Consider the following 23,375-nt stretch of genomic DNA (forward strand, 5'->3'; position numbering starts at 1 on the left):
TCACAGCAAGGAACTGAGTTTCCTAGGGGTGCGCAACAAGTCCAAGGCGGAGGCTCACACAGCAGAGACGCTGTCTCATGGGGTGGCACTGGAAGCCAGGGATCTTGCTGTCCACAGGCCCTCGTTCTCTGCAGCCCGTAGGGAAATCGATCCTCCGGTCCCAGCTCCTGGTGGTTTGCTGGCTGTCGCTGGCATTTCTCAGCTCGCATGGCATCATTGTCTTCCCCGGCACTGTCCCCGGGGGTCTTCACTGTGTCTCCCTCTCTGTCTTTGTGCAAAAGGTCTGTTCTTTCTTCTTTTTTAGAGAGAGATTTTTGCTATAGGGCATGTGCGCTTGCCAGAAACACAGAGAGAGACAGAAAGTGAGAAATCAAACCCCCCAGGGAGGATGGCCACACTGCAATCCCTTCTCCTCCCTTCTCCTCTTGGGCTTTTGGGTATGCATGCACACGTTCCCAGAGTGAGTTTTAAGCTGCTGGGTCTGGGACTCAAACTGTGGTCGACTACATGGGAGTCCAGCGACGTAACCATTATGCCATCTGCTTGCTGGTGCCATTTCTGTGTTTTTTGTTTTTTGTTTGTTTGTTTGTTTTACGTTTTATTTTATTTTGCACACAAGGCCCCATCTCACTATTTCTCGGTCCTCCCTGATAGGACCCATCCCACCCCTGCCCTCCCATTACAGAGGAGATAGCCAACATGCACACAGGGCACACATGCTTATCAGAGAGAGAGAGATAGAGACGGAGAGAGGAAGTCACCCTCCCATGGGGGTTGGCCACCTCAACCATGCAAAGGATGTTGCATATGCACATACTTTTTGCCTGACCTATTTCTCAAGCTGCAGAGTCTGGGATTTGAACCACAAGATTGGCCATGTGGGATCCAGCTGTCTTAAGCACCAGGTCATGGAACCACCCCCAAATTCCCTGTTTTATAAAGACACCAGTCATACTGGATTAGGGTCTACCCTAACGACCTCACTTTAACTCCGTTACCTCCAGAAAGACCCTATTTCCAAGTAGGGTCATGCTCTGGACACTGGGTTAGACTCCCACGTCATCTTTAATGCGCTCCTATCAGCTCAACTCAGAACACTGTCTCTGCCCACCCAGGTCCCACCGGGAGGGCAAGCCAGGAATATTGCCCTCGCTCCCTTGCAGGGTGGGGGTTCCATGCACAGAGGGGCCACTTAAGGAGATCAAGGGGCACAATGCCACACTCTGGTGTCCACTCACAGGTCAGGGTGTCACCACGGGGAAGGGGCTGGCTTCCCTGTTCTCAGCACTGGTGCCCCGGTGCAGAGGTTCTGCCCAGGGGAGAGAGGCTTTAAGAATGGAGAAATGTCAAGCTTTTCCTTAGGGTACTGACTGCATCTGGGAAGAAGCATGGAGACGTTGTGCCAATAATGGGAATCTGGGCAGTCAGCCTTAAGAGGGGACTGGGAGCTCCAAGATACTGTTGCAACAAGTGAAACGTGGGCAGGGATGTAACAGAGAACCTGATGCAGAGGCAGCCAGCAGCAGTGCTTTCAGGACTACAGTCACTGCTGAGCACTCCAGAAGACGGCAGGTGTGTGCTGGGCTGCGCCCGCCCAGGAGAAATCAGTGGCAGATTCGAAATCATTCCCCGAGGCACCTACGGATCCATCAGCAAAGTGCTCTTACTGGTACCAGGGGCTTACGCATAACCTCTGACCAAACAAGAGCTGAACAATAAGCTACTCTGACCCACAGGACGTTCTTAGGAAGCCAGACTTAAAAATAAAATGCGCTCATTTCCTGGAAGATCGCATGTTCAAGGCTGCTCGTGTTCAGAAGTGACTGGAGAAAGAAACTCTGAGCTAAGAGGTTAAGGGGGTTTAAACACAACTTTTCACCAGTAAGTAGTTTATACAGACCCACGGGCAGCCCTTGGGAAACTAAAAGAGCGGGAAATCTGAGCAAGGATCCCAGAGGCTGCATATTGTGAGGGAAACAGGCACCATGAAATTAGTTCAGTCAAGTCTCTAAGGAAACAGTGGCTGAATGAACAATAACAACTTTAAGCTCTAGAAAAGGCGAGGGTTCAGTATCTATAATTGCTACAAAGTATCTAAAATGTTTAGCTCCCAACCAAAAGTTATGAGAATTGCTAAGAAACATGAAAGGAATAAAGGCAGGCAATAGAACCTGCCTGGGGGTGGTGTAGGAGGGGGAGATGCTGGCTTAGCAAACAGAGACTTCATTTTACAAATATGTTTTAACTGGGGACCAGCAGTTAGCATAATGGCTTTGTCTCTGGACTCCCATGTAGTCAACAGCGATTCGAGTCCCAGCCCTAGTGGGCTTAAACTCACTCCGGGCACGTGTGCATGTGTGCCCAAGATCCCGAGAGGAGACTGAAGGAGAAGGGATTGCGGCGTGGCCATCCCCCCTGGGGGGCGGGGTGATTTCTCAATTTCTGTCTCTCTGTCTCTGTCTTTCCGGCGAGCGCACGCACCCTATGCCAAAAAGTCCCTCCCTAACAAAAAAACATGTTTAAACTAGAACTAAAGGAAGCCATGTTTGAAGAATTTAAAGAAGATATGGTAACAATGATTCATCAAATAGAAAAGAGCAATACAAGATAAAAATTATTTTTTAAAAAAGAGAACGAAACTGAAATTGTACATAGACAAAAAATTATTTGAAATTAAAAATTAATTGACATTAAACCCAGCAGGTGGCATGGTGGTTAAGGCACGGGGTTCCCACATGGCTGACCACTGTTGGAGTCCCAGTGGCTTAAAAATCACACTGGGCACATGTGCGCTCGTGCCCAAAATCCTGAGGGGAGAATGGAGGAGAAGAGATTTTGCCATGGCTATCACTCTTGGGGGGTGATTTCTCACTTTCCCTCTCTCTGTCTCTGTCTCTGTCTGTGGCGAGCACATGCCCCCTATGGCAAAAACCTAAAACAAAACCAAACATCCAGTAGAAATGCAACAGTAGATTTAAGTTGGCAGAATAAAGCTGGCAAAGAAAGAATAAGGAAGCTGAGAGATTACTAGAAATTATGACATTATAAGAAAAGGAAATGAGCAGTCTCAGGGAAACGTGGAAACCATTAAATGCGCCAACATATGCATAATGCAAGTATCCTAAAGAGAGGGAAACGGGAGGAAACACATGAGAAGTCATCATTGGAGGAGGCCCCGGCTCTACGGCCACTCCGCAGCGGGGAACGGGAGGCGTGACGGTTTACGTCTCCAACCGACAAGTACTGCCCAGCCGGAGTCAGTCCACGGAGGTCATCTTTGATAACTGATTTCTTCTGGGGAACAGCTGAGTTAGTAATTTTGTTTTTCAAAACTCTGCTTCAGCAAGATGTAAAAAAAAGAGAAGAGGCTATGGAAACTCATCTGATCCCAGATAGGACGACGGACGAGGGCCAGGCGGAAACTCCCCGAAGAATGGGTCGAATCGATCATCTGCGTGGCCCCAGTCCTCATCCGATGGCCGGTGGACGAGGCAGGTAAACGTCTGCTCTAAGAAGCAGGCGCTGGACGTGCACACTCCTCAGCAGGAGGAAGCCAGGAAGGAGAGGTCTGACCACGCCAGACAAGTTAGCTGGGTGTGCCGGTCTGAGCGAGGATTGCTCTGTGTCCTCCCAGGTGAGTGAGGTCATGCTGGGAATTCCCTCTGCAGGGATCTGGCCTGACTGATGCGCATTCTATAAATGCACGTGTTTGGTGTTTGTCTCATTATCTTTTTTGTATAGTTGAGTAAAGTATTGGTATAGTTTTTTTTTTTTTTTAAGAGGTTTTTGCTATAGGGTGCATGTGCTCACCAGAAAGACAGAGAGACAGAAAGCAAGAAATCACCCCCTGGGGGGATGGCCACCCTGCAATCCCTTCCTTCAATTCTCCTCTTGGGATCACACATGCCCGGCATGAGTTTAAGCCACCAGGTCCAGGACTCGAACTGCAGTCAGCTACGTGGGAGTTAAGCGACATTACACTAACTGCTGGTCCCTTGGCATAGTTTTATTAAGTAAATATTTTTAGGTTGCAGAACTGACATCTTTGTATAATTAAATCACAAATGCAGGCCAACTGGTTGCATGATGGTTAAAATGTCTGGATCCCATGTGACCGACTACGGAGTTTGAGTCCTAGACCTGGTACTTGGAGAAGTACACCAGGCGTGTGTGTGTGTGTGTGTGTGTGTGTGTGTGCCCAAAATCCTGAGAGGAGAATGAAAGAGGAGGGATTGTACGGTGGCCTTCCCCCGGGGAGTACATTTGCTGTGCTCACTCTCTCTGTCTCACCAGCAAGTGCAGACACCCTATAAGAAAATTATAAGACAACAAACCCCACGTAAACTGAATCTGAAGAAAATCAAAAGCTGTGTATTTAGTACTGTGTCGCTTTTTTCAACCTGTGAGATCCTCTAAATTGTTCATTTGTTTTCATTTGTAAATTAATCATATCTATTTCAATAAAAAAGAAGAAATAATCACTGAAAACATCTGGAATTTTACGAGAAACAATCTACACATCCAAAACCTCAACAAACCCCAAACAGTATAAACACAAAGAGACCTGCACCCAGACATCATAGTCAAAGTGTTGAAAGCCAAAAATAAGGAGAAAATCTGGAAAGCAACAAGCGAAAAAAAAAATGATTTCTCACACTAAGGTGACCACATAGGTTAGCATCCGGCTTCTCTGAAACCATGGAGGGCGAAAGGCAACTGGATGGCATAGTCCAACCTGTTGAAAGGAAAAGTAAATTATCAACCAAGAATCCTAAGTACAGTAAATACTGCCTTTCACAAGTGAAGGTACCCCCTCCCCCCAGGGGTGATTTCTTGCTTTCTGTCTCTCTGTCTCTCCGAGGAGTGCACATGCCCTGTGGCAAAAATTTCTCTTACAAAAAATGAAAGTAAAATAAAAGCATTTCATAGTAAATGAAACCGAAATAATTCACTATTAAGCAGACTTGATTTACAAAAACATACTAAAGAAGTTTATTCTAATCACCTCATTTCAACTTAATTACCTCTGAATAGAACCTACCTCCGTGGAATCACTCCTTGTGGCAGGTGATTTCTCACTTTCTGTCTCTCTGTCTCTCTGGTAGGTACACACGCCCTAAAGCCAAAATCTCTCTCTCTCAAAACAAATAAACGAAAACAACCTACCTCCATTACTTCCATGTAAGGCCACATTCAGAGGTACTAGGGATTAGGAATCCAACATATCTTTTGGGGGGACACTACTCAGTTTACAAAAGAACAGACCTTCCAGGACTGGCCCCGCAGCGCAGCAGTTAAATCCTACTTGTGGGAGCCAGGTCCCACAGGGCTGACTGAAGCTCTAATCCCAGCCTGAGCAGCCTGAAGAACACACCATGTGCATGTGCATATAGTCCAAAATCCTGGCAGGATGGAGGAAAAAGGATTGCAGCAGGACCACACCCCACTGGGGAGGCTCTCTCTCTCTCCTTTCCCTCTCTCTTTCCGGAAAGTCCATGTGCCCTCTGACAATAATAATGCTAATTAAAAAGTAAGGACATACATTCCTCTCTGGTCCAGTTAGTTGTCTTCTGACACGTTGCCTGGCCAGGTTCACCAAGGAACTGTCCGGCTTCCAAACGACTGGACCCTGGCTAAGACGTAATCTGAGAGCCGTAGTCTCGCAAGTAGAGGGGCTCTCCCATGATGACCCCATTGCCTTTGCTCCATACGCACACACAAAATATGATCATATTATTGCACTACCTGACTGAAATAAATAATACAGCCATATAAAGATGAGCAAGCAAAATGAAATGTCCAGGCAGATTTTCAAAGGAAAGAAGGAAGATAGAAAAGAATGGATTGACAGGTTGATTAGATAGATAGATAAATAGGTGAATGATAGTTATGTATAGGAGCATGTGTGTGTCTATCTGTGGAAACTGAGAATTCAGTGGATAGGCTAAGTAGTCTATCATACACAGATGGAAAAATAAAAAAGAAAAAACTAGTGAATTTAGAAGATAAAACCAAAGAAATTACCCATATTGTAACACAGAGAAACAGAGTTGAAGAAAATGAAAATGATGCTAAAATGTATAAACTCTAGAAGGAGGTGGATTTTTAAACAAAAGGCAAAACTTAAGTAGATAGCAAATATAATGTTTCAAAATGGATGAAAAATTTAGACCTATGGATACAAGAACCATACTTAGATAAAATTAAAATAAGAATGGATCTATGGGACTGGTAGGAGGCATGGTAGTTAAGGTGGCTGGACACCCACATGGCTTACCATGGTTCAAGTCCCAGACCTGGCAGCTTGCTTTTTAACTTTCCTTCTCTCTGTCTCTCTCTGGTCAACTTCAAAGAAAAAAAAAAAAAAAGACATTGAATAAAATAATTCTTCAAAAAAAAAATTGGATCCACAACTGGCTACATTTTCAATCTGTAGAATACCAAGATCAAAGGACAGATCGTTTTAAAAACAACAAAACAAAAAGTTTAATCTACACATAATTATTGTACATGTTTATAGGATATAGTGTGATTCTGCAGTACATGAATCCAGTGTGTACCGATCAAGTCCGGGTGATTAGCATATCCATCCTCTCAAACATTCGTCATTACTTCGTGTTGGCAGCATTCAAAGCCCCTCTCTTTTAGCTGTGCTAAAATACACAATAAATTATTGTTGACTATAGGTACCCTACTGTGCTAGGGAACTCCAGAATTTCTTTCTTTTATCCAAGTGTAGTTTTATACGCATTGATCAACACCTGCACCTCCTTAGCAGCCTCTAGCAATCACTCTTACGCTCTGCGTCTTACGAGATCCATCTCTTGAGTTTCCACGTATGAATGAGAACACGTTTTTGGTTTTTTTGTGCCTGACTTACTTCACTCCACATAATGTCCTCCAGGCTTGTCTATACGGCCTCGAATGATAGGATTCAATTCTTTCTAATGGCTCGATAGTATTCCACTATGTATGCACCACATTTTATCAGTTCATCTGTTGATGGACACTTGGGTTGATTGCATACCTCAGCTACCATGACCAGGGCTGTGATAGACACCGGGTGCAGACACTCCATGACACACCGTTTCCCTGTCCTTCAAGTGTGTGCTTAGCAGTGGGACCCCTGAAGCACACAGCATCTGTTTTTATTTTTTGGAGAGGTTTTTGCTATAGGGCGCGTGCGCTCACCAGAAAGACAGAGAGAGACGGAGAGACAGAAAGTGAGAAATCACCCTCCGGGGGGATGACCATGCCACAGTCCCTTCTCCATTCTCCTCTCGGGATCTTGGGCATGCAAGCACACACGCCTGGCATGAATTTATGCCACCAGGTCCGGGACTTGAACCGTGGTCGACTACGTGGGAGTCCAGCGACATAGCCATTACTGTAACTGCTGGTCCCTACACAGCATCTTGTTACAGTTTTGTGAGCAACCGCCATCCTGTTTCCCATAATGGCCATGTGAACGTCCGTGCCGCCCACAGTGTGGAAGACCAGGGGGCACAGGAGGGACCAGGAGGCACTGGCTAACAGTTGCAGCTGACACTCGCAGGTTTCAAGCTGTCCTGGACTCTCCCACTTTACATCTTTCTCATTTTGACTGCCTGCCTGGCAGGACCGGTAGACATGTCAGCTTAAACTTTAATCAGCTCCCACAATCAAGGAAGATCAAACCCTCAAAATCTATCTGTTATTCTATCTTTCCTAGTGATTCTGCTTCTCTGAGGAAGACAAAATAAAACAGCAATAACCAAAAAGCTGTGACTGATATACAAGCATATAAATGCAAATGAAGACGTTCAGTGTAAAGTAACAATATAGCTAACTTGTGGAGTAAAGAAAGGACAGAAATATAGCCTACGTAATAACGACAGGTCAGGGGCTGGTAGAATGGTGGTTAAGATGCTGGACTCCCACATGGCTGATAGTGGTTCAAGTCCCGGACCTAGCGGCTTGCTTTCTCATTTTCCCTCTCTCTGTCTCTCTCTGGTGAGTGCATGTGCCCTAAAACGAATTTAAAATAATAATAATAAATAAAATAAATGATTCTTAAAAAATGGCAGGATGTGCTTTGGGAGAGGTGGAATTCAAATGCTCTAAGGGGCTTCTGTGATTTGTAGGTAGAGTTAAAATTTGTTTAATGTTAGACTTTGCCAAATTTAAATGCATGCCATGCTGAGAAAAGAAAACCAAAGAAGAGAAACAAAACATGAATTTCCAGGGATTTAGGTCAAAATGGATTGGATAAAACAAAATCAATGAAAAAGAATCAAAAGAAAAAGCAGATTCAAAAGTAAGTTTGTAAAAAAAAAAAATTCCACATTTATCCAAATTTATTGATAATTACAATGAAAAAAGATCAGACTGGATTATTAAAGCAACTAAGTCTGTGTGACAAGTACACAAGAGACTCACATAAAATTGAAGGACAAAAGGCCAGGGGTGGCATGGTGGTTAAACTCTAGACTCCCACATGGCCAACTGCAGTTTGAGCCCCAGACCCAGTGGCTTGAAAATCATGCTGGACATGTGTGTGTGCATGCCCAGAATCCCAAGAAGAGAATGGAGGAGAAGGAATTGCAACATGGCCCCCCCGTCTGGGGTGATTTCTTATTTTCCCTTCCTCCTACAGGCACCCTATGGTGAAAAACTAAAATAAAGAACATTTAATGAATGAATGAATGAATAAGTAAATAAATGGACATGGAAATACTGAAAGTGTAAGGATGGGGAAAGACATTCCTGGAAACTATGAACACGCGTGGGAGTCCAGCGACATAGCCATTACTCTAACTGCTGGTCCCTACACAGCATCTTGTTACAGTTTTGTGAGCAACCGCCAACCTGTTTCCCATAATGGCCATGTGAACGTCCGTGCCGCCCACAGTGTGGAAGACCAGGGGGCACAGGAGGGACCAGGAGGCACTGGCTAACAGTTGCAGCTGACACTCGCAGGTTTCAAGCTGTCCTGGACTCTCCCACTTTACATCTTTCTCATTTTGACTGCCTGCCTGGCAGGACCGGTAGACATGTCAGCTTAAACTTTAATCAGCTCCCACAATCAAGGAAGATCAAACCCTCAAAATCTATCTGTTACTCTATCTTTCCTAGTGATTCTGCTTCTCTGAGGAAGACAAAATAAAACAGCAATAACCAAAAAGCTGTGACTGATATACAAGCATATAAATGCAAATGAAGACGTTCAGTGTAAAGTAACAATATAGCTAACTTGTGGAGTAAAGAAAGGACAGAAATATAGCCTACGTAATAACGACAGGTCAGGGGCTGGGAGGATGGTGGTTAAGATGCTGGACTCCCACATGGCTGATAGTGGTTCAAGTCCCGGACCTAGTGGCTTGCTTTCTCATTTTCCCTCTCTCTGTCTCTCTCTGGTGAGTGCATGTGCCCTAAAACGAATTTAAAATAATAATAATAAATAAAATAAATGATTCTTAAAAAATGGCAGGATGTGCTTTGGGAGAGGTGGAATTCAAATGCTCTAAGGGGCTTCTGTGATTTGTAGGTAGAGTTAAAATTTGTTTAATGTTAGACTTTGCCAAATTTAAATGCATGCTGAGATTTTTAAAGAAAACCAAAGAAGAGAAACAAAACATGAATTTCCAGGGATTTAGGTCAAAATGGATAAGAAAAAACAAAATCAATGAAAAAGAATCAAAAGAAAAAGCAGATTCAAAAGTAAGTTTGTAAAAAAAAAAATTCCAAATTTATTGATAATTACAATGAAAAAAGATCAGACTGGATTATTAAAGCAACTAAGTCTGTGTGACAAGTACACAAGAGACTCACATAAAATTGAAGGACAAAAGGCCAGGGGTGGCATGGTGGTTAAACTCTAGACTCCCACATGGCCAACTGCAGTTTGAGCCCCAGACCCAGTGGCTTGAAAATCATGCTGGACATGTGTGTGTGCATGCCCAGAATCCCAAGAAGAGAATGGAGGAGAAGGAATTGCAACATGGCCCCCCCGTCTGGGGTGATTTCTTATTTTCCCTTCCTCCTACAGGCACCCTATGGTGAAAAACTAAAATAAAGAACATTTAATGAATGAATGAATGAATAAGTAAATAAATGGACATGGAAATACTGAAAGTGTAAGGATGGGGAAAGACATTCCTGGAAACTATGAACACGAAGACAGACGGGCCGCCTACACTCGTCCCCCCTTATCCCCAGGGGATACGCCCAAGTCTCCCGGTGGATGCGTTGACTGCGGCTGGTACTGCACCTCATGCCCCAGCGCTGGGTCTTTTTCTGATAACTCAGACAACTGCTGAGTGATGAGCGGAAAGGTGGCGTCTACGGTGTGGACACATGAGACGAAGGACTGAATCACTTCCTGGGCAGGACGGAGCGCAACTAGAGTCTCATCATGCATCTCAGAACAGCGTAAGCCTTACAAACTGTTTCTGGAATTTTCCACTTAACATTTCAGACCTCCAATGACGAGTAAATGAAACTGCAGAAAACAAAACTGTGAATGTGTGTATGTGTGTGTGTGTGTGGGGGGGATCCAGATTTACAATCTCCTGTGGTGAAAACTCAGAACCAAAACTCATGTGGTGTTCCTCTGAGCCTGAACTGAAAGGCTGTGCTTACCAGCCGCACGGGCCTCAGTGACTCCCTTATATTCTGATGCTTTCGGGGATTGATGTTTGACTTTATAATTAAAGTAACAAAGTGTCGAAGTGTCAAAATAAGAAGTTAAAAGTGTTTGCTGAAATTAAAGTAAATAAATATCTATTTTCTTTTTAAAAAAGCATTTGCTGATAATGAAGCTGCTATAAATTGCGTGCGAGCTGTTCTCCATGGCGACGTTGGCATTGCTCTTGGCAGTAGAGATGAAGCTGCAGGGTGGCGGATGAGGACTCCCCCGTGGGCCACACCCTGCTGACCGTTCCAGCGCGCCAAGTACTGCAGGTGGACACCGGGCGCTTTAGAAGTCACTGGAAAAAGCCAGAATCTGCCGTTATTGAAAGCTGTATTCAGTTTACTCTCTATAGGATGCGAATGGGACCGCGTGGATAACAAGAGAAATGCTTTCTGATGGCCAGAAACCACCACTTCATACTGCTGGCGTGAGCTCATTGCAAGCATTTTGGACTGGGGGAAAGATAATAAAAAAGATGTTATCACTTCTGGAAAATGGCTACACACACTCCCTTCCCGAACTTCTCATGAAAAGTGTGCTGCGGCTTTCTCTCCACTGGGATGTACGTATTACCGACTATTTAGAGAACATTTTTTTTCTCCTTTTGCTATGGGTACTCACCGGGTAAGAGAGCGAGTGAGAAAGTGAGAAATCACTCCCCTGGGAGAAAGGCGAGGCCGCAATCCCTTCTCCATTCTCCCCTCGGAATCTGGGGCCTGCATGCACACGGCCCCATCGTATTTTTCAAGCTTCTGAGTCCAGGCCTTGAATGTGGCAGTCAGTCACATGGGATTCGGCCACCCCAACGGCCACATCTCCTGGCTGCCCTGTGTAGATGATTCTAGAATGAAGATAAACACTGTTTACAAACTGTGTGTATGCTCCGATCACAGAGCCCAACTCCTCGACTTCCCGAAAGAGCCTAGTGCTGAGAAAGTCACTTCCACAGAGTCCCATGTTTGGATCAATGCTGGCGAAGATCCTGAACGCGGACTCCGTAGCGTTCGTAAACAAACCTGCCCATAAAGACTTCGAAAAACTTTGGTGACTGCTGAGAAGATAATAGAAAACTTCATTCTTACACCAAAACGTGTATCAGCCCAAAGTGTAAATGAGTTAGAGGAGATGATTCCAAAAGAAACAGATACCACAATTCATCCTTCGGCCCGTCTGTGTGTGCAGAGGAAGTTGATGATAAATATTGATAAGGGCTGGTGGGTAATCCTGACAACGCTGATGACACGACAAAAACACTGCCCCTGATAATGTGGTAGATATTTGTGATTCACTAAATATTGGCCTTGAGCAATTTGCAACTAATAGTGGGCAGGAGATAATGGCAAATGTCTCAATTAGAAATAGACTTCTTCTTTTTGCTATAGGGCATGTGCACTCGCTAGAGAGACAGAGAGAGAGAGAAAGTGAGAAATCGTGTCTTTGTCATATCTCGCAAGTTTTGATATGTCCTACTGTTGTTTGATTGGAAGTATTCTTTACATTCAGTTATAATGATCTTCTTTGAGCTATCAATTATTTAGAGGCATGTTTTTGAATTTCTAAATGTGTGAGGATTTTAGAAAATATTTTTAATTGTCAAGTGTAACAATACAAAAATGTATAAAAAGAAAAAATAACTACAGATTAATAAATGAAGCTTCCAAAATTGCAAGGTGATTTTTTTTTTTTTTGAACAATGACAATGGAATTAGCTCAAGGAGAAAAGGGAAGAATAATGAAGACAAGCATAGAACTTGATGTCAGCGACTTGATGTCACCCCAGGGAGGATGGCCATGCAGCAATGCCTTCTCCTCCATTCTCCTCTCAGGATTTGGGACATGCATACACACATGCTCAGTGTAAGTTTCAAGCCACCTGGTCTGGGACTCGAACTGCATTTGACTATGGGGAGTCCAGCAACATAACCATTACACCATCTGCTGGTCCCAAAATAGACTTCCTAGATACAAATCTGAATGAAGTGAATTGAATTCTGGAAGAAGCCATTAAAAAGCCAATTGATTGCAGTTCACTTCATTTCAAAACCCCCTTCCTGACCCATCCTTCAGGAAAAATATAGTATCTTCTAATTAGGATAATTCAAAGGTGGTTTAATAAAGGGCTTACATATTTACAAAAATGTAGACAGGTGCAGGAAAACCTCAAGGAATAGTTCGATATCCCAGAGCTAGGACCGTGGACCTGTTCCATTCCGTGGCCCAGAGGAATAAGGGAGAGAATGTTTATAACGCCTGGGGCAGACAGCCTTGTAGAGAGCCACTGGAGATGACCATGACTTCTGGTTGGTGGACACAGTGAGACGTCCTGTTGGCCATGAGTTCTGGTTGGTCTTTGTCAGATGGCCTCTGGATTCCACTTGACCAGGACTCCAGGGTAGAAGCAGCCATGAGTCCCCGTGGTTCCAGACAGTCTGCTGGGCCTCCCTTGTGTAGCAGCAACCTAATTTTTCCTTGGTGAGAGGGATCAATCAGTCAATAGAACAATATATATTCAATAGAATAAGATATATTGTGTATTAGACGGTAGCACCACACTGACCCCTTTGTCCACTCGTTGGCTCCATAGCACAAGGAATTTCAGGTGCCTCTAATTTTATATTTTTAAATTTTCCTTTCTTTCTTTCTTTTCCTTTCTTCTTTCTTTCTTTCTTTCTTCCTTTCTTCTTTTTCTTTTTTAGATTTTTTTGCCATAGGGCACATACAGTAACTGGAGACGGAGAGCAACAAGAGAGAAAGGGAAATGAGAAATCGTCCCCCAGAGAGAAGACCCCGCTGCAGTCCCTTCTCCTCCATTCTCTTCTTGGGATTCTGGGCACACACACCTGGCATGATTTTCAAGTCGCTGGGTCCAGGACTCTAAATGTGGGGTCAGCCATGTGGGATCCAGTGCCTTAACCACCGTACCACTTGCTGGCCTTGGCTCTAATGTTACTTTGTCGTGTCTTGCAAGTTTTGATGTCCCACTGTGATTTGATTGGAAGCATTTTTTTTTTCTTTTTTTGGAGAGGTTTTTTGTTATAGGGAGCATGAGCTCGCCAGAGAGACAGAAAGCGAGGAATCACCCCCAGGGGGGATGGTCACGCCGCAATCCCTTCTCCTCCATTCTCCTCTCGGGATCTTGGGCACGCACGCACATGTGAGTGCATTTCAACCACCGGGTCCGGGACTCGAACCACAGTTGACTACATGGGAGTCCAACGACATACCCATTACGCCAACTGCTGGTCCTGATCAGAAGTCTTCTTTACATCCAGTTATAATGATCTTCTTTGAGCTATCAATTATTTAGAGGTATGTTTTTGAATTTCTAAATGTGTGAGGATTTTAAAAAATATTTTTGATTGTCAACTGTAACAAAATGTATAAAAAGAACAAAAATAACTGGAGATTAATAAATGAAGCTTCCAAAATCACAAGTTTGTCTTTTTAATTGTTGTCCTTGTTGTTTTTAAGGAACAATGACAATGCAATTAGCTCAAGGAGGAAAAGGAAGATAATGAAGATAAGCATAGAACTTGTCAACCACAACAAATGCAATAGAAAAGATCATCATAGCTAAAAGCCGGTTCTTCGGAGAGACTCTGCTAAGATTGATGAGGTCACAAGAAAGGAAGGAAAATAACACTAAGCATGAAGGAGAACCGTTATTATAGATAAAGCAGAAATCTGCAAAATGCTAAGAGTATGCCATCAACAGCGTTATATCCTGCATTGTAAATTTTAGATTAAACAAATACTTAGGAAGTTAAAAGATTTGATAATATAGAAGTGAAGAGGGAAGCAGATACCCAAAGGTGGGAAGTGAGTGAGGGGGAGGGAGACTTTGGTTAACAGATCCAGGAGAGCAAGCTGACCTGTGGGGTGAGTTCTAGAGCACTGTAGATCAACTGTAGTTAGTTGGTGACAATTCAACGCGTATTTCAAATAGCTAGAGGAGAGGATTTCTTTCTTTCTTTCTTTCTTTCTTTCTTTCTTTCTTTCTTTCTTTCTTTCTTTCTTTCTTTCTTTTTTTTTTTTTTAGAGGTTTTTGCTATAGGGCGCGTGTGCTCGCCAGACAGACAGAGAGAGACATAGAGACAGAAAGCGAGAAATCACCCCCCGGGGGGATGGCCATGCCGCAATTCCTTCTCCTCCATTCTCCTCTTGGGATCTTGGGTATGCACACACATGTGCCTGGTGTGAGTTTTAAGCTGCTGGGTCTGGGACTCGAACCACAGTCGACTACGTGGGAGTCCAATGATGTAACCATTACACCATCTGCTGGTCCCTTACCTCTACTGCTTGATAATAGGTCTTGCTACATGGAGGACATTGCTCATCACTGTCAGGAGTCCAGTGGCAATTTGGAGTCCTTTGCTTTTCTAAAGGAATTGGAGATTTTAGGATTTGGGGCACATGTGCACACACATCCAGAGTGATTTTTAAGCTGCTGGGTCTGGGACTCAAACAGCACAGTCGACCATGTGGGACCCAACTACCTTAGCCTCCACACTACCTGTTGGTCCAGAAGTTTTATAAATAATATTAGCATGATCTGATATTTGAATGGTAGAACTTGCCCATAAAATTGTCTAGGTCTGGTGAGGCAACACTTCTGTTTCCCCTTATTTAATAGTTCAAGGAAAATTTAGACTTCTAGTTCTCTCATTTTTTCTTAACCAAATGATACCATCTTTTTTATTGTTATAATTTTCCACTGACATATAATAGTTGTACATATTTATTGGGGGGATGGTATAATATATAATGATCGAATCAGGGTAATAAACTTACCTCTCATCACACGCATTTACTATTACTTTGTGTTCTGAACATTTGAAATCCTCTCCTCGGGAACCAGCAGTTAGCATAATGGCTATGTCGCTGGAGTCCCACGTAGTTGACCACGGTTCGCGTCCCAGGCCTGGTGGCTTAAAACTCATGCTGGGCGCGTGAGTTTTTAAAGAAAAAAGGGAAAGAAAGCATTGTGATACCGGCACAACCGTGTGCAATGCGCTGGTAGGACAGGAGAGGGAGCCCAGAGCCAGGTACACTTGGTATCTGATGTGTGACAGAGGTAGGTTTGCATATCAGTGGGGGAGTGGAGAAATAAAATCAAAGAATGGTGTTTGGGCAATTACTCAACAGAATATGAAACAAATGAGATCGAACCCCTAACTCAAATCATTCCAAAAGGTAATTTTAGATGCGCTAAATCACAAGAGGGAAAGCAATACCTTGAGAAGATATAAAGGATATCATTTGTCTAGTCTTGGGCTAGGGAAGGATTTCTTTAAAACAAAAATAATTAGATTTTAATAAATTTTACTCCATTAAATTCAGTCAAAAGACACAGAAAAAAAAAAACAAACCCAGATTAGAAGATTTTGGCAAGACACATAACTGATAAAAGATTAGTATCTAGATAATTTAAAGAATTCCACATGTCAATAACTGCAATACAGACAATTATATACAAAAATGGAGAAAACCATTCATATAGTCCACTAAACAGAAAAGAAAAACGATCAGTTAATGTATGAAAAGAAGCTTGGTAGCAATAAAAGGAATTCAAATTAAGTTCAATTTCTTTGGAAGCTGTAATTATCTTTCAAAACTGAAAATTCATTACAATTCAGTCAGAGCAGGAGACATAAACAAGAACTTAATGGCAGTTCTCTTTGTAATAGCTCCCAGCAAATATGAAGAGCCCAGACATCTGTCCAGGGACCAGTGGGCTCATAGAGTGATTATAGCACAGTGACAACACTAATAATTCTTGGAGATAGAATTGAAAGAAAAAAATCAAGTGTCAGAGATATGAAAAAACACTGGCACATATATACCATGGAATACTACTCAACTATTAGAAACAATGAGACCCTATCATTTGATTCAATGAGACTCTATCATTTGAGTCAAAGTAAATGGATATAGAAGACTTGATGTTAAGCAAAGTGAACCAGATTTTGAAAGAGACACACTGTATATCCCCACTCAAGATGTACTGAATGTGGGGCCCCGTGCCAAGGCTGCGACCGGCGGCAGGACCTGCGCGGGCCCTCCCGGGCTCAGCCCTTCCCCCAGCAAGCTGAAGCCGAAAACAAGGATTAGCAATGCGCTGGTAGGACAGGAGAGGGAGCCCAGAGCCAGGTACACTTGGTATCTGATGTGTGACAGAGGTAGGTTTGCATATCAGTGGGGGAGTGGAGAAATAAAATCAAAGAATGGTGTTTGGGCAATTACTCAACAGAATATGAAACAAATGAGATCGAACCCCTAACTCAAATCATTCCAAAAGGTAATTTTAGATGCGCTAAATCACAAGAGGGAAAGCAATACCTTGAGAAGATATAAAGGATATCATTTGTCTAGTCTTGGGCTAGGGAAGGATTTCTTTAAAACAAAAATAATTAGATTTTAATAAATTTTACTCCATTAAATTCAGTCAAAAGACACAGAAAAAAAAAAACAAACCCAGATTAGAAGATTTTGGCAAGACACATAACTGATAAAAGATTAGTATCTAGATAATTTAAAGAATTCCACATGTCAATAACTGCAATACAGACAATTATATACAAAAATGGAGAAAACCATTCATATAGTCCACTAAACAGAAAAGAAAAACGATCAGTTAATGTATGAAAAGAAGCTTGGTAGCAATAAAAGGAATTCAAATTAAGTTCAATTTCTTTGGAAGCTGTAATTATCTTTCAAAACTGAAAATTCATTACAATTCAGTCAGAGCAGGAGACATAAACAAGAACTTAATGGCAGTTCTCTTTGTAATAGCTCCCAGCAAATATGAAGAGCCCAGACATCTGTCCAGGGACCAGTGGGCTCATAGAGTGATTATAGCACAGTGACAACACTAATAATTCTTGGAGATAGAATTGAAAGAAAAAAATCAAGTGTCAGAGATATGAAAAAACACTGGCACATATATACCATGGAATACTACTCAACTATTAGAAACAATGAGACCCTATCATTTGATTCAATGAGACTCTATCATTTGAGTCAAAGTAAATGGATATAGAAGACTTGATGTTAAGCAAAGTGAACCAGATTTTGAAAGAGACACACTGTATATCCCCACTCAAGACGTACTGAATGTCTGGACTCTATGGCAGAAATGGGAAGATCCAAAGGTGTGGTAAGTATAGAGAAATGTAGATACCAGAGATGTAAAGGAGGCAAGTAGATGGTTGAGGGTGGGGGGAAAGGCCAAGAGAAGAAATATTGGACAGACAAAATAATTTTTTTAAAAATCTATAATTTTTGCTTTATAAAAAATAAATAAAAATGAATAAAATGATATTTTAAAAGTGAAGCTATGACTATTTTTATAGAGTTGTGCAAAAAAGGACGAGGTTGTGCAAAAACCATAAACAGAGGCCAGACAGTGACACAGCCGTAACACAACTGGACTCACATAACAAGGTCCCCGGTTTGTGTTTCAGAGGCTCCCTGCACACCAGGTGTGCACATGCATGCCCGTGACCTAGGCTCACCGAAGCTAGGGACAAATTGTGCCATAGGCTCCTGCTGGAGGTTTCCCTCTCATTGAAGAACTAAATAAGTAAACTTTTGAAAACTATAAACAAAAAATGCAAGATAAGATTACTTCTGGCAGAGGCAACATAGAGGTGGAAGACATAGGTATAGCAAACGATTAGTAATTTGGCCTTGGACTGGGGTATTTGTGGTGGGGTCATAGCTGTTTGGTATACTACATTTTATGACTTGAACATGGGTGTTCAAAAAGTTCATGAAAATGTGTAGTATGAAAAAATGATGCATTAATTTCCATTTTGGGGGGGCCACAATAAATTCATGCTTTAATTCCATTTTCCATGATATTTTGAATATCCCATGTGTATGTTAACATATATTCTTTTGTATGTCTCAAATATAACATTTAAGATCACATTGATTAAAAGTTGAAAAGTTGAGGGACCAGCAGTTGGCATAATGGCTATGTCACTGGACTCCCATGTAGTCGATCGCGGTTCGAATCCCTGACCCGGTGGCTTAAACTCATGCCGGGCGTGTGTGCGTGCATGCCCAAGATCCCAAGAGGAAAATGGAAGAAAAGGGATTGCAGCATGGCCATCCCCCCCGCCCCGGGGGGTGATTTCTCGCTTTCTGTCTCTGTCTCTCTGTCTTTCTGGTGAGCACACTCGCCCTATACCAAAAACCTCTCCAAAAACAAATAAACAAACAAACAAACACACAAAAGCTGAAGAGTTGAGATCCATGGAAGATGTACGTTCTCCAGTTATCAGAACTTTGGCCCATTAATGACTTGATCTATTACAGTAAGAGAGAGTCACTCCCTTCCACAATAACTTGGCCCAGTTTCTGACATTAGGTGACACTGATCAGTTCTCTTTCTCCTGGCAGGAGTGAGGGATGGCATTCCAGCTCTTGGCGATGATTGGGTGCCACCAGGAGTACTGAGGAGAGGTTTCTGTTCTTCATGGTGCCTGAGGCTGGCGTGGGCAGCCTGCGAACATGACCTAACATGTTTGCCTTTCCCTGCCGGCTGATGTGATGGACGTAGGCCTTTCCTGAAAGATGGTGTGGAAAAAAGCTGTGTCTTGGTGAGCCTGGCCTTGGGAGCAAAGGTCACAATTCAAATCCTGCACCATTGTTGGGAAGGACTTGGCACTCACTTTGTAGGCTGAAAACTTCGGGGCTTTCCAGTTTTGATGTGCTGGCTAAAATTCCATTTCCCTGTAAACAAGTGCAGTAAACCTTATAATACTGTGGTTTGGAGGTTTATCTCCGGTGAGGAACAGGGGGGCAGGGGGGAGGGACATGTGGGGTGGGCAGTTTGTGCTCAGTAGGAAGGGAGGAAGCTACTTACTTGGAGTTGCTGTGGACAGAGGGAAGGCAGAGGTGACTAGGAAGCCTGGATGTCAAACACGGGCTTAGGCTTTGTCTCCATCAATTCTTAGCTGGATAACATGAGTAAAAAAGCCTCTGTTTTCCCATCTGTAAAATGGCCTAATAATAATAATGCCTTCCTATGTCATAGCATTTTAGTGAAAATAAAGGTGCACACTCTCCCACTCCATAAAGGCAGGCTTCATATAATAATAGCAATAATTGGGACCAGCAGTTAGCGTAATGGCTATGTCCCTGGACTCCCATGTAGCCGACCACAGTTCAAGTCCCGGACACAGTGGCTTAAACTCACACCAGGCGCGTGTGTGTGCGTGCCCAAGATCCCGAGAGGAGAATGGAGGAGAAGGGATTGTGGCATGGCCATCCCCCCTGGGGGGTGATTTCTCATTTTTTGTCTCTCTGTCTCTGTCTTTCTGGTGAATGTACATGCCCTATAGCAAAAACCTCTGCCCCCCCATAATAACAATTATTAATAGCAATAATTAAAAAGGGGGGTCACCTAGAGAGGAGCCACCTGAGCTTTGATGAGAAGCTGAGCACTTTGAGGTGGGCACAGAGCACAGAGGCATGGCAAACCCCGGCTGCAGTCTGGGGGAGCAGCACATGCCTCCCTCATCCCCCCCCCACTGCCACTGCCACTGCCTGCCTGACTTGTCCTGTAATGGCTCCTTCCAGGAAGAAAGCTGCCCCCACAGGCACTAGCCTTCCTGGAACTGCGAGTGTGGGGCAGGGTCATGGCCGCCAGTGGGCCTGCACCAGCTGTGCCTTTGCGCTCACGCCACTGATGAGAATTCAGCAGCCATTTCCTGCAGGGCAGGATGGACTCTTTGACTTATTTACACACTTGAACCCAAGTAACACCAGTTGGGCCATCTGGTGATTTTGGTCTGGGGCTTCTGCCTTTTCTGCTTGGCAGAGAGGGTCTTTGAGATGTGATGTTGGCTCTTGCAGATTCTAACATCGCTTAGAAACCAGGTGGTTAGAGTCCTAGAATCCCCATGACCGAATCATAGAGCAATTGAAGATCATTATGAGTGTGAGTGTGTGTGTGCACATGCGTGTGCATGTGTGTTGGGAGAGAGGGTGGGCAGCGAATACTGAAGCGACAAAAGTAATATGGGATAGATGAGGTTAAAGTTGTGCAAAAAAGAACAGAACCTTTCTGAAGCCTGCGCCCAACAATGGACAGTCAGGGGTGTTACCTGCTGGCGTGGTTAAACTCCCTACCCAGCCCTCATACTTATTGACCCTTTGCATTTCTTCCTTTAGGAATTATTGTTGAGCCAGCAGGTGATAGATGGTTAAGGCACTGGACTCCCACATGGCCGACCACGGTTCGAATGCCAGACCTGGTGACTTGAAACTCACACCGGGCATGCGTGCTTGTGTGCTTAAAATCTCCAGAAGAGAATAGAGGAAAAGGGATTGCAGCACGGTCATCCCCCTGTGGGGTAATTTCTCACATTCTCTTTTTCCATATCTCTCTGTCTCTCCGGGGAGCATATGCACCCTATAACAAACAAACAAAAGAAGAATTATTGTTAATGGTATGTATTTTTTAACGTAGGTGCAATACCTTTGCTGATAGGGAGGCTCTCAGCTCTGTAACCAGCACGTGTTCCTGCAGACTTCTGCCCTCAGCCTGTGTCCTGTTTTTCCTGCCTCCTACAGTGGTTTGACACCATCTCGCACTGTGTGATTGCTACAGTTAGTCTGGGGGTAATCTGTTTTCTAAATTCTAAAAGGATGTCATTCGGTGGCTTTTACGAACTCATAAAAGAGAAACTCAGGGAATTTCCTTGTCAGTTCGCCCAGGAATTCAGCTCTCTGTTAGGTAACCCACCCTTCCCGATCCACCATCAGCACTTCCCCTTCTCTTCCTTCCACTTGAATAACCCGCCTGTGCTAGTTAGTAAGCTATTGTCTCTCAGCTCCAAACTAAACTCACCCGCTCCACTCTGCTTTGTGGTAATGCTGGGGTGGGACTCCCCAGCTGCCACGTGGCTTGGTCACCTAGCTCTCCGTTACCCTGTGCTGGTGGGGCTCCGAGAGGAGCTGTGAGGGTCCCTCCCTGCTCTTCCTGTGGTTCCAACCCTAGGGTGGCAGCTGATTCCTGTAGTCCCATGATACCTTAAACTCTCTCTCTCTCTCAACCTCAGAGTTACCTACTTAACAACTTTATGCTTAATTAGCAGTTCTTTTTCTTTCTTTTTATAAATTGGCCAGAGGGCACGTGCATTGCCAGAGAGACTGGGAGTGGAGGAGAAGTGAGAAAGCGTCCCCTGTGGGAGACGATCACGCCACAGTCCCTTCTCCCCTGCTTCTCCTTTGGGGGTTTTGGGCATGCACTCACACATGCCCACTGTGTTTTTCAAGCACACAGCCGGCCATGTGGGATTCAGCTGCCTCAATCGCCAGGCCGCCGGCTGACCCAGTTAATGATTCTTTCTGTGAAATTCTCTCTCTGATCAAAGACCACAGTGATTTCTATTTCTAGACTGGATCTTGACTTACACAATAAATAGAAGTCAATTATATTGATTGTATTGCTGTTGTCTGGGACTTAAAAGATCTATACACCGGACTGAAATCTGCTACTGCTGCACAAAGCAGCTGAGTATACGCGCCTCTGGGGCATCCTCTTCCTCACCCTGCTCCTATCTTCTTGGGTAATAAAGTTCTACCTGCTAGATTGCCCTTACTTCCAGGAAATAAGAACGATGTCACTTATTAGGATTTTTTAATGATACCATGTGCATGTACACATTGTGTGCACACGAGACAGAGAAAAAGAGAGAAATACCTTCAATAGAGTCTCATCATACCACGGTCTCCCAGCAACTTGGCATCTTTTTTTAAAAAAATAATTATTTATTATTATTATTATTATTATTATTACATTTTGACTAGAAAGAGACAGAGAGAGAGATAGACACGGAAAGTGAGAAAGCAAACTGCCAGATCCAGGACTCGAACCATGGTGGGATCCAGCACCTTAGCCACCACGCCACCTGCCAGCCCCAGGATCTTGATAAACTATCTATACATTCACCCAGCACGTTTTTAAGTCACCGTGGGAGTCCAAACCATGGTCAGCTATATGGCTTCCAGCCTTGCAGACCACCACATTGGTATTTTCTCATTTGGTTCTCTAAACAAGCCTCTAAAGCAAATATCAGTATTATCTCCATTTCATAGAGAAAGATATTTGCACCCAGAGAGGTTAAAATATTTGCCTAAAGATACACAGTAATGTGTCGCAGGTCCAGAAATCAACCCAGATAGGCTGACTCCAGAGCTTGTGTGCCTTACTATATAGGCTGGTGGTGGTGTGGAAAGAAACAGGCTTTGTATCCCAGCTCTGCCACTAGTGGGAGGAGTGGTGAGGCCGAGGGTACTGGATAGATTAACTCCTGTGAGATTATGACCCGAGGAAGTGGAGGAAGGAGACCACAGGTCAGGAGCTGAAGCCATCAGGGTCGACAGGGGCCGCCTGGGTTATTAGTGCCAGAAACACCTTTAATCAAGGTGAGGTTCGCAAAAGACAAAACTGGGAGAGAAAAACACCCTCCCCTGGAGAGGACTGCAATGGACATTGTGTCCTGAGGGGAGGACAGGTTTGAGTTGGAGCCAGAGAGTTGTGTTTGTTTCCTAGGACCGCCAAGACAAAGGCCCACAAACTGGGTGGCTTAGACAGCAGAACTGTACTCTTGTTCCTGAAGGCTGGGTTCTGGGGTCAGGTGGTGGCAGGGTGATTTCTTCCGAGGGCTGGGGGGGGGGGACTGGTTGA

At 43.9% G+C, this 23,375-nt stretch overlaps 1 pseudogene; it reads left to right on the forward strand.

The window, feature by feature from the left end:
* Positions 1 to 3,103: 3,103 nt before the first annotated feature.
* Positions 3,104 to 11,318, forward strand: LOC102471038 (selenoprotein K pseudogene; annotated as a pseudogene).
* Positions 11,319 to 23,375: the final 12,057 nt, after the last annotated feature.

Source organism: Tupaia chinensis, unplaced genomic scaffold, assembly GCF_000334495.1.
Source record: "Tupaia chinensis unplaced genomic scaffold, TupChi_1.0 Scaffold000496_1, whole genome shotgun sequence".
NCBI lineage: Eukaryota > Metazoa > Chordata > Mammalia > Scandentia > Tupaiidae > Tupaia > Tupaia belangeri.